Source organism: Mus caroli, unplaced genomic scaffold (genome assembly GCF_978045245.1).
Source record: "Mus caroli unplaced genomic scaffold, Mus_caroli_1 scaffold_33, whole genome shotgun sequence".
Taxonomy (NCBI): domain Eukaryota; kingdom Metazoa; phylum Chordata; class Mammalia; order Rodentia; family Muridae; genus Mus; species Mus caroli.
This window is the reverse complement of record NW_028227288.1, coordinates 2,719,765-2,732,834: the sequence shown is the minus strand read 5'-3', so window position 1 is coordinate 2,732,834 and position 13,070 is coordinate 2,719,765.

Below are 13,070 nucleotides of genomic sequence, written 5' to 3'. Positions count from 1 at the left end.
TTAAATGGACTGGGAGGTCGACCAGCACACCGGGTGGCACTTTGTCTTTTTCCCCCAATCCGTGGAGGTCGACCAGATGTCAGAAAGACTCCAACTTCTTAACCTTTTTCTTTTTAAAATATTATATAACTGCATACGTATACACAGACAAATAGCCGTGCCTCTTTTACTTTTTTATACATATTTTTTATTTATTTATTTATTTATTTATTTATTTATTTATTTATTTATTTATTTATTTATTTATTTAAATGAACTGGGAAGTTGACCATAGTACTCTGGGAGGCCTTGTCTTTTTCTCCACACAATGCGGTCGATAGAATGTCTGATCTGGATTTCTTTTCTGATTTTCCTTTTGTTTTGTTTTGCGGAATAAATTGAAGGTCGACCAGTTATCCTTACTCGAGTTTTGTTTGTTTTCCTTTTTTAATTTTAAAAGGATGTTATATTTTTATATATATATATATATATATATATATATATATATATATATGCGGAGACACACACACACTTTTTTTTTTTTTTTTTTTTTTTTTTTTTAATAGACCTGGCTGTCCTGGACCTCACTTTGTAGACCAGGCTGGCCTTGAACTCAGAAATCCGCCTGCCTCTGCCTCCGGAGTGCTGGGATTAAAGGCGTGCGCCACCACGCCCGGCTTTTTTTTTAATTTTTGTGTGTGTGTGTGTGTGGAGGGGGGCAATCGGTGCTCTTAACCACTAAGCCATCTCTCCAGCCCATCTTAAAATCCTTAGGTTGATGATCTGACTTTTCTGTTTTCTTCCTTTAACAAAACTGGTACGTCATCTGGCAAAAAGGATTTTCTTTTCATATATATTCCAAAAATGGGTAACTTGTAAATAGTGGTCTGTCTGCTGTTTGTTTGCTTGCTTGCTTGCTTGCTTGCTTGCTTGCTTGCTTGCTTGCTTGCTTGCTTGCTTTTTTCTTTTTCCCCCGAGACAGTGTTTCTCTGTGTAGTCTTGGCTGCCCAGGAACTCACTCTGTAGACCACCCTGGCCTCAATCAAACTCAGAAATCCTCCTGCCTCTGTCTGCCTCACAAGTGCTGGGAGTAAAGGTGTGCTGCACCACTGCCTGGCATTATTATTACTACTACTACTACTACTATTATTATTATTAGACATAATGAGATCAACTAGTTGGCCCGGTTTCATTTATTCATTTGAAATTAGTTGGACCAATTAGTTGGCTGGTCTGGGAGGTTTCTTTTGTTTCCGATTTGGGTGTTTGTGGGGTGTCAGGTATCTCTCGGGTATCTCAACGGAATGGATGAAGGTTACAGTGATATGGCTAGATTTTTGTAAAGATTACTTTTCTTAATCTGAGGAAAAAATAAAATACTGGGCTACATCTATATTGCTTCATTTCTCTTTCTCTTTTCTTTCTTTCAGATAAGGAGGTCCGTCAGCCAATTCCTCCTGCCTTTCTGTTTTTCATAACCCACACACACAATGCAGGCTACATCCATAGTGGGGAACAATCATGGAGGAAGAGGTAGGCTTTGCATTGGGTAGCATTGTCTGAGCGATATGTTAGTGGACCAGAGAGTTTGGATATCAAGCCGTATAATGTTTCTTTTTTTCTTTTTTTTTTTAAGATTTATTTATTTATTACATGTAAGTACACTGTGGCTGTCTTCAGACACACCAGAAGAGGGAGGCAGATCTTGTTAAGGATGGTTGTGAGCCACCATGTGGTTGCTGGGATTTGAACTAAGGACCTTTGGAAGAGCAGTCGGGTGCTCTTACCTGCTGAGCCATCTCACCAGCCCTAATGTTTCTTAAAATATAGAAAAGTTCTAACAAAGTGATCTTTAACTTTTTTTTTCTCCTTCGGCTATGTACAATGAATTGTTTTGCTTGCTTGCTTGACTTTGTACAATGAATTGTTTTGCTTGCTTGCTTGACTTCATTTGGTTTGACATGGTTTCCCTTTGTACCCGTGCAGACTGCCCTTTGAGAATAAAATGGGAGGCCAGAACCAAAGTCTTTTGGATAAAGCACCACAATGGACTACGCACTAGCACTAACCCGTTTGGCTGCCTTCCTTCCCAAGGCACAGATTTTTCCCAGCATGGGAAAGACCGACCTACCTCCCTCCCTCCCTCCCTCCCTCCCTCCCTCCCTCCCTCCCTCCCTCCCTCCCTCCCTCCCTTTTGACCCAGTTTCACTCTTCCACCATACACTCAATAAAATAAAATAAAGTAAAATAAAATAAATAAAAGAATGAATGACGTTTCCAGTTATTTATTTGTCTAAGCTACCTAAATTCCCCTTCTACACCTCCCCCTACTCCCCACCCCAAGCCGCCATCTCCTCGTGGGGGTAGGGACCTGCACATCTGTGTCTTTCTCTCTGAACTCTTTGTTTTCTGGTCCACGTTGCTCCAGAGGAATGTAGCCCTTTGGAAATGGTAATGGAGTTGATAACACACCCTATCAGAAAGAGGAAGGCCCATTCACTCACTCATTCTCACCCAGCCCTGTTCTGCTACTTCTAAGGACAGAATCTTCTGGACAGTATTTACATGGCTTGCTATTTCTAAATTTTGGTTTTGGTTTTGGTGTTTTTGGTTTTGTTTTGTTTTTTTGTTTGTTTTTTTTCTTTTTCTTTTTTTCAAGACAGGATTTCTCTGTGTAGCCCTGGCTGTCCTGGAACTCACTCTGTAGACCAGGCTGAACTCAAACTCAGAAATCCGCCTGCCTGCCTCTGCCTCCCAAGTGCTGAGATTAAAGGTGTGTGCCCACCCACCACTGCCTGGCTCTATTTTTTTTTAAACATTATGTATGTATGTATGTATGTATGTATGTATGTATGTATGTATGTACGTACGCATGCATGCATGCAGGCATTGTTTCAGACACACACCAGAATAATACATGGGATCCCACGACAGATGGTTGTTAGCCACCACATGATTGTTGGAAATTGAACTCAGGAAGGACCTCTGGAAGAGAGGACAGTGCTCTTAACCACTGAGCCAGCTCTCCAAATAAAATTTGTGGAGAAATTGAGCATCTTAAAACCTTAGGCATCCTTCCTCCTCTCCACGTGGCCTCTCTCCCTCTTTCTACCTTCTCTCTTTCCCTCTGCCTTTGTACAATAAAGCTGTAAAACAACAACAACCTCTAGGCATGTGTGTCCCCTCTTTATGTATGTATGTGTGTATGTATGTATGTATGTATGTATGTACTTACTTACTTACTTACTTTCTTACTTGTTCCGACACCAGTCAGGTGTGGTGCTTCATGCCTTTAATCCCAACACTTGGGAGGCAGAGGCAAAAAAAAAAAAAGAAAAAAAAAACCCCAAACCAAACCAAACCAAACCAAAACAACAACAACAACTACAACAAAAAACATCAAACAAAGTTTGGGTCTTAGTGAAGTAAGCAAGGCACAACCTGCAGGCAGGCAGGACTGATGAATTTGTACGTCTTACCCCTTCAGAGTTTACCAGAGGCTTAAAGGACTGAGTTTTTGGGACTGCCCTGAGACAATATATATCTTCCTTCCTTCCTTCCTTCCTTCCTTCCTTCCTTCCTTCCTTCCTTCCTTCCATTTATTTATTTATTTATTTATTTATTTATTTATTTATTTATTTAAAGTACCCTGTAGCTGACTTAAGATGTACCAGAAGAGGGTGTCAGATCTCATTACAGGTGATTGGTAGTTGAACTCAGGGCCTTTGGAAAATCACTGTTTTACCTGCTGAGCCATTTCTCTCACCAACCTAGTTCTGTCTTTCTGTCTTTCTGTCTTTCTGTCTGTCTGTCTGTCTGTCTGTCTGTCTGTCTGTCTCTCTGTCTGTCTCTCTGTCTCTCTGTCTTTCTCTCTTCCTTCATCCTGGCATCAATCAACACAGACTGTTTTGTGAGGTAAACTTAATAAACTTCTAGCTCCTCTCTTGTTCTCTTACTTCTTTCTCTCTTGCTACTTCTCTACTCTCTCTGCCTCTACTAAAAATGAAGAAGAAGAAGAAGAAGAAGAAGAAGAAGAAGAAGAAGAAGAAGAAGAAGAAGAAGAAGAAGAAGAGGAAGAAGAGGAGGAGGAGGAGGAGGAGGAGGAGGAGGAGGAGGAGGAGGAGGAGGAGGAGGAAAAGAAACCTCTAGCTCATGCAAGGGGGATGTAGGAAGGACACCACCTTCTTTCTTTCTTTCTTTCTTTCTTTCTTTCTTTCTTTCTTTCTTTCTTTCTTTCTTTCTTCTCTCTCTCTCTCTCTCTCTCTCTCTCTCTCTCTCTCTCTCTCTCTCTTTCTTTCTTTCTTTCTTTCTTCCAAAAATACTCAGGGACATCACACTCCCTGTAGCCAGGGATGAGTCTCAGGGAATGTATGTGAGCTTGCTTTGTTTTGTGGGGCCAAACTTGACAGACATTTCTTTTGGCTTTGTGTGTTTTGCCAGCCAGCTCTCTTGCTCTGCTCACTCACTCACTCACTCACTCACTAACTAGCTTGTTTGCTGTGGTTGCCATTTCTATCTATCTCTGCACAGGGTTCCAAGACTGCCCTTTGGGAATCAAATGGGAGAGCAGAACTAAAGGCTTTTTGATAAAGCACCTAGAGTGCACACCAGCACCTTTGGACTGACTGGCTGCCTTCCCCCTCCCCCTCCTCCCCCTTCTTCAGATTCATTTATTATAGGTAAGTACACTGTAGCAGTTTTCAGACACACCAGAAGAGGGCACCAGATCTCATTGTGGGTGGTTGTGAACCACTATGTGGTTGCTGGGATTTGAACTCATGATCTTCAGAAGAGCAGTCAGGGCTCTTAACCGCTGAGCCTCCAGCCTCCTGCATTCCTTCTTAAAGCATGAATGATCCCAGCATGGGAAGACGGTCTGCCCTCCCTCCCTCCCTCCCTCCCTCCCTCCCTCCCTCCCTCCCTCCCTTTTGAGCCATTTTCCCTCTTTCACCATACGCTCAATAAAAGAAGTAAATGAATGAAGTCTCCAGCTATTTGTTCGAGATATCTAAATTCTCTCACAACACCTCCCCCTCCCCCTCACTGCCTTCTCTCCCTATGTTTGGGTGGGGCTGGGGGAGGGGTGGGGTGGGGGGAAGGGATCTGCAAGTCGTCCCTGCAGGTTTGTGAACTATTGGCGATGGTCTGGTTCTCTGAACTGCTGAGCCATGTCTATCCAGAGGCTGGCTGGCTAGTTTTCTGCCTCAAGTCCCTGAGTGATGATTTCAGTGTGAATTCTCTGAACTCACTGTCCTTTCAGGTCCACATTTGCTCTGGCAACCGACTGAACCAAACAATAGGCTCACACTGAGATCTTTGGAAATGGTAATGGAGTTGATAACACACCCCAACAGAAAGAGGAAGCCTCCGCTCACTAGAAGACTTTCACTAGAAGCCTCACCCTGCCAGCAATTTAGGAATTGGTAAGGCCAATCTGGACAATATTTAAATGATTTCTACTTCATGTTTAATGCTTAATAAAATAAAACGTGTGTGAAGGTCTGAAGAGCGTTGACTGTTCTTCCAGAGTTCCTGAGTTCAATTCCCACAAACCACATGGTGACTTTGGAATCCGATGCACACTTCTGGTGTGTGTTGGAAGACAGCTGCAGTGTACTCATATAAATAAAAAAATAAATAAAACCTTCAAAAATAAAATAAAACAAAGCTTGTGAAGAAATTGAGCATCTTAATTTTATTTTATTGTATTGTATTTCACACACACACAGTATTTTATATATATATATATATATATATATATATATATATATATATATATATAATCAACTGGCACAGAAACGCACATTACCTAAGTTAGCTGGGAGTGGTTGGATTGGATATGCAGAGAAGGAAGGAACATTTGCAGTTTTGCTGTTGCTCTTTTTTTTGGGGGGGGGTGGGCTGTTTAAATAGTACAGCAGAGCAGTGGTGGCACATGCCTTTGGGAGCACTTTGGAGGCAGAGGCAGGCAGATTTCTGAATTGGAGGCCAGCCTGGTCTACAGAGTGAGTTCCAGGACAGCCCGGGCTACACAGAGAAACCCTGTCTGGAAAAACCAACCAACAAACAAACAAACAATCCCAAGCAAAACCCAATCCAAACTTCACAAAAGGGAGGGACACTATAACAAATTACAATTGCTTGTATATATAGAAAAAAATTTCCTCCCACCCCCCCCAAATAACCCTGGTTCAATTAAATACGAAACTAACTAAGTAATCTCACACATACAAACATACATACATAAAACAAATAATGATAACTACGTGGCATGGAACTGCTTACACAGTTTGGATGCCACCTCCATCACATGCCTGCAGAAATTATTGAGTGGCCGGCCTGGTCTGTCTTGTATGTTTTTGCACCATGTACAGAGACTTTGTCTCTCATAAATAAATGAATACAGAGAAAGATATTCATTGATCTATACATGCCTGTGCGATGGCTCAGAGGGCAAAGCTGCTGTCTGTTAAGGTATAGGTAAAAGAGTAAGGCCTAGATGGAATGTTAAGGACTGAGGAAACTATTAAGGCCTAGATGGAATGTGAAGGCCTACTTCAGATTAGATAAGGGCTAGGTAACCTCTTACCTGGCTAGCCTGCCATTCTGCTGTTACTGCCAGAATTGATTACATATTCTCCTTGGATGTGTCCTCAGAAACCAATCAAGATAGAAGCAAATCGAACTGCTTCCTTTGTTCTATAGTTATCTGCAATAGGCTTGGACTCAAACTGACCACCCAGCAGCATTTCCTACACCCGCACATGTGTATACTTTTCTGGCATTTGCTCCTAGAACCTGCACTGGGGATGGAACCCCCGCCCTGCCCCAACACAAGAGAGACACCCAAACCACCGATTCAGTGCACAGACTACTTAGAATCAGACTTCTATTTTGAGTAGGGTGTGAGTGAGTAAAGTGTAAGTTCCCAAGGCCTCCCTGGGAACTGACATCTTACTTGGAAGAAAGAGACTTGTACGTGGGCAACTGACTTTCTGGTTTGCAATTTAAGACATGAATGTCACACTATTGATGGCCAAGACACTGGATGTCCTGATTTTATTAGTGTGTGTGTGTGTGTGTGTGTGTGTGTGTGTGTGTGTGTGTGACTCCATGGCCAAGCTAGCCCCCCCCTCCCAGATGTGTGTTTCTTATTTATTTATTTATTTATTTATTTATTTATTTATTTATTTCTTGGGCCTGTGCTTGTGTATGACCTCGGCAACACTTCCTGAAAACCAAACCAAGCTAAACTAAAGCAAACAACTATGAGCCGGGCGTGGTGGCGCACGCCTTTAATCCCAGCACTCGGGAGGCAGAGGCAGGTGGATTTCTGAGTTCGAGGCCAGCCTGGTCTACAGAGTGAGTTCCAGGATCAGCCAGGGCTATACAGAGAAACCCTGTCTCGAAAAACCAAAAAAAAAAAAAAAAAAAAAAAAAAAAAAAAAAAAAAAAAAAAAACAACTATGGCTGTCTGCCTGCCTGCCTGCCTACACAGAGAAATGATATCTCCAATCAAGTAACACTAACTCCTAAAGACGCCTGTTTCTCTTTTTCTTTTTTTTCTTTCTTTTTTTCTTCTGCTCCCTCTCTCTGTTCCCCCCTCTCCCTTTCTTCCTTCCTTCCTTCCTTCCTTCTTTCCTTCCTTCCTTCCTTCCTTCCTTCCTTCCTTCCTTCCTTCCTTCCTTCCTTCTTTCTTTTCTTTTTTTTTCTTTCTTTTCTTTTTTTTTTCTTTCTTAAATTTATTCTTTTCATACATAGTTTCTTAGTGTAAGCAGCCCTGGCTGTCTTGAAGACACTTTGTAGGCCTCAATCCAGTAAGAGCCTGCCTCTGCTTTTCAAATGCTGGCATGAAAGTTGTATACCACTATGACCGGCTACGATTCTTATCTTCTTTTTTTTTTTTTGGTTTTTCGAGACAGAGTTTCTCTGTGTAGCCCTGGCTGTCCTGGAACTCACTTTGTAGACCAGGCTGGCCTCGAACTCAGAAATCTGCCTGCCTTTGCCTCCCAAGTGCTGGGATTAAAGGCGTGCGCCACCACCGCCCGGCGATTCTTATCTTCTTATTTTTGTTCCCTCTCCCCTCTTCCTTTTTATGATTTTTGCTTTTGACAGGCAGTGGTTGTGGCAGTGCTGGCAGAGGGAGGTGGATCACTGTAACTTTGCAGCTAGCTTATTCTACAGTCTGAGTTACACAAAAGGGGTTTCAGAATGACTGGTTATATTTTTCATTTATTATGCATTTTAATTATAATTTAATTAAACCAAAAGAATTTAGACTGACCAATTCAGAGTCTGGCATTTAAAAGTATAACAAAAGACAGTATGAGGCTGTCTGTGGATGGTCAAGGGTTCTGGCTGCTTTAGGGAGCCTCCTCACCTTTCTGCACATGCAAACTAGGCCACCTAGAGGCTGGACACAAAAGCTACCTTGAGCATTAGGTCACGTGACAGTCAGCCACCTCCATCTTTATGAGGATAGATGTCAGTCAGAGGACAAGATGGCTGCCACCCACTTGTCACCTTCCATATGCAGGCACACCACCTCCCTTCTGTTTTTGGATAAAAGACACATAACAATTTTTATTATTTACAGTAAGCCTTAAATAACACTCTGACAGCTGTGCAGATTTCTACTTGCTATGTGATTTGAATTTCCTTTTTTTGTTTTTTTTCTTTTAATTAATTTTCAGGAACTGCATGGTGGATTCACCTAGGTTCTGGTGCCTTCTTCTGTCATGCAGTCATCTAGGCAGCAGATAGAGCACATACACACACACATACTTTGAAAACTAATAGTAATAATAACAAACAAACAAATAAAAGAAAAGAAGGTTAAAAAAAAAAAAAGATTCTAGCTTCTGCCTGGATGTGTAGGTGGCAGAAGCAGGCAGAGAGGACCTCTGTGAGTTTGAGGCTACCCAAGCCTACAGAGCAAGTTCCAGGCAGGGATGCCAGGGCTACATCAAGAGAAACCCTATCTTGGGGCAAAAGAAAACAAAAGCAGAAAAGGTTCTGGCTTTTATTTTCAGACGTATGATTCTTCTAGCAGTATTGACTATCGAACTTTGATCATGAAGGCACATTCGATTTTATGACACAGTTTGTGTGTGTGTGTGTGTGTGTGTGTGTGTGTGTGTGCAATATTTCTGCTGTAATTGTGGTTACATGCCATCTAGTGGTTTATGTTTGATTTCTGTAATCTTTTTTTCTAATTCTTTTTAATTGTAATTGTAATTTTAATTTAATTTAATTTTATTTTATTTTTTGTTTTACGAAATAGGGTTTCTCTGTATAGCCCTGGCTGTCCTGGAACTCACTTTGCAGACTAGGCTGACCTCGAACCCAGAAATCTTCCCATCTCTGCCTCCGGAGTGCTGGGATTAAAGGTATGTGCCACCAGTCCCGGCTATTTTTTAATTTTTAAATTTTATTTATTTAATATAGCTTTGTTTTTTCATGATGCACTTTCTCTCTGTAACCCTGGCTGTCCTGGAACTCACTCTGTAGACCATGATGGCCTTGAACATATTAATCTGTCTGCCTCTGCTTCCCAAATGCTGGGATTAAAAGCACCACTGCCCAGACTAAGTTTTTTTTTTTTTTTAAATCTCTCTCTCTCTCTCTCTCTCTCTCTCTCTCTCTCTCTCTCTCTCTTTCTTTCTATTATTTTTTTCTTTTTACTGAGATACGGTTTCTCTGTGTAGCCCTAGCTGACTTGACACTAACTCTGTAACCCAGGGTGACCTTGAACACAGAAATCTGCCCGAGGTTAAAGGTATGTTCCACAATTGCCTCAGGTCTACTCTAATTCTATTTGAAAAAATTATGTGTGTATGTATGATTATATGTATGTATGTATGTATGTATGTATAGAAGTAATATTAATCCATTAATATCTCTTTTTCCTAAAATTCATGTCATTCCAGGTCCACAAAGTGAGTTCCAGGACTACACAGAGAAACCCTTTTTCAAAATAAAAAAAAAAAAATCTCAGATAGGGATTCATTGTGTAGCCCTGGCTGACTTGGAAGTCACTCCTTAAGCCAGGGTGACCTTGAATGTAGAAATCTGCCTGAGGCTAAAGGTGTGGTCCACAATTGCCTCAGGTCTACTGTAATTCTCTCTTTAAGAAAACAAGGGGTGGAGGGTATGGGGGACTTTTGGGATAGCATTGGAAATGTAATTGAGGAAAATACATAATAAAAAATATTTTTTAAAAAACATGTGTATTTATGTATAGAAGTAATATTAATCCATTAATATCTCTTTTTCCTAAACTTCATGTCATTCCTCCTTATCTTTCTCTCTCACTCCATGTTTGTGTGCATGTGTGTATGTGTGTTAGTCCTGGGTACACAGATTAAGAAATCATATTTCCAAGGATTTTTAGAAATAAACAAGGAAGCCAGGTGTGCTGGAACACCCCTTTAATCCCAGCACTTGGGAGGCAGAGGCAGGCAGATTTCTAAGTTCAAGTCCAGCCTGGTCCACAAAGTGAGTTCCAGGACAGCCAAGGCTACACAGAGAAAACCTGTCTCAAAAAAAAAAAAAAAAAAAAATCAAACACACAAACAAACAAACAAAGAAATAAACAAGAAATCCTAACCCTGACCACCAATAAAAAGGCTGTGGAAACTCTTTCATGTCCCTCTCCCCCACAGGTAAGTATGTACCTGCTTGTAAATTAATACTCCATGTGTGTGTATAGGATTCCATGGCCAGCTAGTACCAGCCCCAGATTTGTGTTTCAGAGATCTTTACTTATTTATTTTCCATGTACACCTCCAGGGAAACAACATAAAATCAAATCAGCTAACAAACAAACAGAAAAATGTAAAAGAATGGACTCATCTGGCATTTAAAAGTAATAGACTTCCGGGCAGTGTTGGGGCACACCTTTAATCCTACCACATTGGAGGCAGAGGCTGGCAGATTTGTGCATGCCAGGCCATCCTGGTCTACAGAGTGAGTTCCAAGACACCCAGGGCTACACAGAGAAACACTGTCTTGAAAGACCCCCACATCCTAAAAATAATAAAGAAGTAATAGACAAAAAGCAAGAGAAAAACATGTGTGCCAAGGCTGCTGGTGACTTTTCAGTGAATCCTCACCCTTCTGCACTGGATTCTGTTAAGTTCTATTCCACTAGTAGCTCCATGTTTGTGTGCATGTGTGTGTGTGTGTGTTAGTCTTGGGTACACAGATTAAAGAAATCATATTTCCAAGGAATATTTTTTCCTGGAAATATGATTTTTTCAAGTAATATTTTTCCAAATAATATTTTTTTAAATATTTTCTTTCTTTCTTTCTCTCTTTCTTCTTCTTTCTTTCTTTCTTTCTTTCTTTCTTTCTTTCTTTCTTTCTTTCTTTCTTTCTTTCTTTCTTTCTTTCTCTCCAAACTTCACACTATAACAAATTACAATTGCTTGTATATATAGAAAAAAATTTCCTCCCCCCCCTAATAACCCTGGTTCAATTAAATACGAAACTAACTAAGTAATCACACACACACATACATACATACATACATACATACATACATACATACATACATACATACATAAAACAAATAATGATAACTAAGTGGCATGGAACTGCTCACACAGTTTGGATGCCACTTGCCCACCCTACCTCCATCACATGCCTGCAGAAATTATTGAGTGGCCGGCCTGGTCTGTCTTGTATGTTTTTGCACCATGTACAGAGACTTTGTCTCTCATAAATAAATGAATACAGAGAAAGATATTCATTGATCTATACATGCCTGTGCTCAGAGGGCAAAGCTGCTGGCTGTTAAGGTATAGGTAAAAGAATAAGGCCTAGATGGAATGTGAAGGCCTACTTCAGATTAGATAAGGGCTAGGTAACCTCTTACCTGGCTAGCCTGCCATTTTGTGCTGTTAACTACTATTATAAGGACACTTTCTCACAGCTTGTTTCTGCTGTTACTGCCAGAATTGATTACATATTCTCCTTGGATGTGTCCTCAGAAACCAATCAAGATAGAAGCCAATCAAACTGCTTCCTTTGTTCTATAGTTATCTGCAATAGGCTTGGACTCAAACTGACCACCCAGCAGCATTTCCTACACCCGCACATGTGTATACTTTTCTGGCATTTGCTCCTAGAACCTGCACTGGGGATGGAACCCCCGCCCTGCCCTAACACAAGAGAGACACCCACACCACCGATTCAGTGCACAGACTACTTAGAATCAGACTTCTATTTTGAGTAGGGTGTGAGTGAGTAAAGTTTAAGTTCCCAAGGCCTCCCTGGGAACTGACATCTTACTTGGAAGAAAGAGACTTGTAGGTGGGCAACTGACTTTCTGGTTTGCAAGTTAAGACATGAATGTCACACTATTGATGGCCAAGACACTGGATGTCCTGATTTTATTAGTGTGTGTGTGTGTGTGTGTGTGTGTGTGTGTGTGTGTGTGACTCCATGGCCAAGCTAGCCCCCCCCTCCCCCCAGATGTGTGTTTCTTATTTATTTATTTATTTCTTGGGCCTGTGCTTGTGTATGACCTCGGCAACACTTCCTGAAAACCAAACCAAGCTAAACTAAAGCAAACAACTATGGCTGTCTGCCTGCCTGCCTGCCTACACAGAGAAATGATATCTCCAATCAAGTAACACTACCTCCTAAGTCTGCCTGTTTCTCTTTTTCTTTTTTTCTTTCTTTTTTCTTCTGCCCCCTCTCTCTGTTCCCCCCTCTCCCTTCCTTCCTTCCTTCCTTCCTTCCTTCCTTTCTTTCTTTCTTTCTTTCTTTCTTTCTTTCTTTCTTTCTTTCTTTCTTTCTTTTCTTTTTTTTTTCTTTCTTAAATTTATTCTTTTCATATATAGTTTCTTAGTGTAAGCAGCCCTGGCTGTCTTGAAGACACTTTGTAGGCCTCAATCCAGTAAGAGCCTGCCTCTGCTTTTCAAATGCTGGCATGAAAGTTGTATACCACTATGACCGGCTACGATTCTTATCTTCTTATTTTTGTTCCCTCTCCCCTCTTCCTTTTTATGATTTTTGCTTTTGACAGGCAGTGGTTGTGGCAGTGCTGGCAGAGGGAGGTGGATCACTGTAACTTTGCAGCTAGC